The 3,942-nt window shown below is 46.6% G+C and overlaps 1 long non-coding RNA gene across 1 annotated transcript; it reads right to left on the bottom strand.

The window, feature by feature from the left end:
• Positions 1 to 834: 834 nt before the first annotated feature.
• On the bottom strand, positions 835 to 3,373 carry LOC121071308. Its single transcript, XR_005820521.1, has 3 exons — positions 2,355 to 3,373; positions 1,991 to 2,108; positions 835 to 865 (listed from the first exon to the last, which is right to left on the bottom strand). It is a non-coding gene; the product is annotated as an uncharacterized LOC121071308 (long non-coding RNA).
• Between the last annotated feature and the right edge of the window lie 569 nt (positions 3,374 to 3,942).

The following is a 3,942-nucleotide window of genomic DNA, read 5'->3' as shown; positions in this document are numbered from 1 at the left end:
TTGGGTGCTCCCTGCCCGGGGCAGCCAGGTTCTGTGTGTGCACGATGCCCGGCAGCGGGGACGGTGCGTGAGCCTGCGGAGCGTGGCAGAACGTGGCGGGGACAGGTCTCAGCATGGGCAGCAGCTTGTGGAGACTTTTGCAGCTGCAGCCAAGGTATTGTACACATCATTTAGAGGCATCTCTCTCTCTTTCTCTCTCCTTTTTTTTTCTTTTTTCTTTTCTTTTTAGTAGAGAGCCTGTTTTTTGACATTTAGGCACATTGTGCCATATGTTGTTTTTCACGGTGTAATGATGTGAGGCACCTTAATGCTGGCATCCTTCCCAAGAGGTAAAGCAAAAGAAACCTGCTCTTGCTCACGAGAGTCTTTGCAAACCCTGTGGACGGGCTGCCACGGGGATCTGGGTGCTAACAGGCACCTTTGGCACCCGAGGGCTGGGGCCATGCACGTTTCCTTCCTGGCAATGAGGGGGAGCTGAGCTCCACACCCTGTGCCAGCACTGGGGCAGGTCTGACCCCCCATGCCCACCCCAATGGTGCCAGGGGCCCTTCGTTTTTCTATATATCATGACAACATTATTATAATGGGTTTTTAAATACCCTTCAGAATATATGCTAGAGATCCAAAGAGCTATTAATAGAAAGCATTTTAAATCTCTCTAGTATTGTTTATAGCAGCCTCTTGTGAATTTGCAATGAAACGATAACTCTGCTGGGGAAATCAATTATGCCAAGCAGTTTGTTACATCATTTTTCAGTGTATTAATTTTAATTTCAACAGAGAAAAAGCCAGAGCGAATCCATCCATCATGTTTGAATGAGATGGTGTACGCTGGCCTCTCGGGGCTCCTCCAGCTCTGTAGTCACTGTTATCAATAAAGGGGAAGGAGAAATGTTGCGTAATTTCCAAATATGAGAAACTGTTACAAATAGGAGTGAACCAATTATTATAGCTCAGGTTTAGTCTCCACATTGGGGATACAGCATGCATTTGGCTTTAACTGAACAAAATAAAACAGATAACTATGTCAGTAGACTTGCACATACAAGTGTTTTAACATCAGGGCAAGAGGTCTTCTGGTTTGATGCTTTTTCATTTGCTGCAACCAGATTTGGAAACTCCTGCCTTTGTTGAGCTACAGTATATCATTCCTGGGGTTTAAATTCATAGGATTATAAACTTTTTCTCAAGAAAAGTCACTTAAAATGTACAGTTGACCTCATAACTATTTTTCTTTCACCTTGCACAGGATAGCTGTTATGCTTGTCTCTGACACTGGATTTGGTACATTTAAAAAAATAAAACACTAAAATGAAAGAAGCACTATTATTTTGAAACCTTGTATATCCCAGCTTCAATGTCCTGAACAAGTAGGATAAAGGCAATTCTTTGGGCTAGTGCAAATATTATGACTAGTTTAGTCCTTAAACTAATCCCACGACTCTCTTGTGTTCTTCCTGACCTGGAGAAAAATCTTATTGGAACTTTTAATACTGAAACAAGGATTCTATTGTTCTCTATTTTTTGTCACTGTGGTCATCACTTTCCTGTCTTTTGTTCCCCTTCTTTATGTTATGTCTTTATGTCCCCCCACAACTCTGTCAGTACTAATATGGAAGAGGGGGAGACAATAGAAGTTGGAAAAAAACTTGGAAAATTGAAGTTATTTTTTTATTAAGGTCTATTATTTTATAGTGTGAAAAAAGGAAGAACAAACTGTAACATTAATCTGATATCAGGAACACACACAAAAAAAAAACTAATTTGAAATGTATTTCTTAGCCTATTCTATCTATTTCCAGCTCTGCTTCTGTGTTGTTTGTTGTTTGTTTGTTTGTTTTGTTTTGTTTTGTTTTGTTTAGGTGAATTTCTCCCATCCTCATCTGCACTGGTGCATAAAATCACAGTGGCCAAGAGCAGCCACGGGCCGAGAGTCAGTCTGGCCTCAATGAAAAGCCCTTTGTCACCAGCTGATGGTGGCCAATTTCACCTTTCACGTTACTCGCTGAGCTTATTACTGGAATCTCTGGAGCATCTGAAGTGATCCCCTGGGCCCGCTGCATTCAGTAATGCTGGGTTACCTCTGCAGTCTCCCTTTACTCAATTCCCTGGTAAAAGTAAAAGGTATCACAGTCAAAATTCAGTTTAATTCTAATAGGAAGAAAACCTGTCGAGTGTTGGGTGCACTTGCGGCATGTGGTGCTGAGCCCTGCACAGCTGCAGGAGGGACGGGCACAAGGGCAGGAGGATGCTGGTGCCCCGCAGGGCTGCCTGGACAGCTGCTCCCCGCTGCCCTGGCTCAGCACCAGCTCATTTCCCTGCATCGCCTGGGGGTCTGACATTGGGAGCTGTACCTGAGCTCGCACACCAGCTCTGTTTTATGGCTTCATGCAGCTGCTGTGCGAGGCAGTGCCCTACCACCTTAGAAAGTTTCCTGCCCCGGGAAGGCAGTGTTTGGGACATGCTCCCAGGGAACTGCACGGGTGTTGCTGCGGGCAATTGGGCCCACAGGATGCCCTTGGGCATGCCAGGAAAGGTGTTCATGTTCATGTTCAAGGTGTTCATCATGGTGATGGGGCCAGATACTGCCACTGTGGGGTGCAGCACTGGTCCTGGGAGGCTCTTCGGAGGCCACCAAGTCTCACGCTTCTGTTCCTGCCCCCTGGCCAGGGCTGACTGGAAGTGCTGTGCCCTTCTGAACCTCCCCTCCTGTGGTTCCTCCCTGCACCTTTCTCTCTGGCCTCCCCCCGCCTATGACATACCTGTTTTATCAGATTACTCGGTGACTTTTCTTACCTCTCCCTCTTCCCCTACCTCGTGGCCCAGCCCAGCAGGTGTGCTGGCCACAGCGCCCAGCGGCACCGAGACGTCGGCTCATGGTATGGGGCCAGGCCCTGTCTGGGGCCCAGCCATGGTGCCGTCCTGCGGGCCGTGCCCAGCCCGGGTGAGGTCCTGCCGGGCTGAGGTGGGTTGTCTCTGTGATTAATTATGCATAATTATTGAGGAGTGGGTGCATTAATCATGCTTTGTGCTGCCTCCTTTATTCCTCTGTACAGCATTATCTGCAGGAAACCAGAGCATCGCTGGGGGAGCGGGCACTGCTCTGGCACATGGGAGCAGTGTGAGATGGCGCGTGCCCCCTTCTGCCTGCGCTCCCTGCCTGCAGCACCTCCTGGCCTGCCCTAGGAGGGGAAGGAAGGGGAAGGAGAGTCTGGCCCAGCAGGAGACAACAGCATCACAGTGAGGTGATGCAGGAAGCCAGCACGTCGGGCACACTCATCCAACTTGCAGCCCATTAAATGTGCAAACACAAATGACCGCATCCTTTCAAGAATCTTACGTGTCTCTGTATATGGGTTTGTGGAATACACGAATAAACCATGCATTTTTAGCTAATGTTACCTATGTGTGTGTATACAGACATACACAAGTCATACATATTTATAAAATCTTCAGCCCAATGCTCAATAATCAAGTGATTTTTTTTTTCTATGCAGTGAAAACATAACTACTTTTTGTGACGCTTGCACAGATCAAATGCAAAGTTATTCAGGTTAATCAAAATTACAGCTGAATGTTAAGTGTTGCAGAAGGCTCTTATGGCACTGAATATATGTGAAATAAAATGGCTGATGAAATTTCATTTAACAATGAACAGTGGTGCCCAAGAGAGAAAAATAACCTTCATTGTACATCTGCAAGGATGGGTTCTGGCTAATATTATGCAGTAAGGCAATCTTTCCTGCATAGAAAAATACACCCTTTCCCTGCAAGCTGCTGATGCCAGCACATCTGTAACAGCTCCCCAAATCCCTGCAGATCCCTGTCTGCTGGGGTTACAATGCCATCCCACTTTCTGGGACCTCCCAAACATGCATTCTCATCCTCACTCATGAATCATCTGCTGCTGGTGTCTGCCTTGACGCTATGTTAAAGTTTTGA

This window comes from Cygnus olor, chromosome 5 (assembly GCF_009769625.2).
Source record: "Cygnus olor isolate bCygOlo1 chromosome 5, bCygOlo1.pri.v2, whole genome shotgun sequence".
Lineage (NCBI taxonomy): Eukaryota > Metazoa > Chordata > Aves > Anseriformes > Anatidae > Cygnus > Cygnus olor.
The sequence above is the reverse complement of the archived record's forward strand: the minus strand, read 5'-3'. Positions and strand labels throughout refer to the sequence as shown.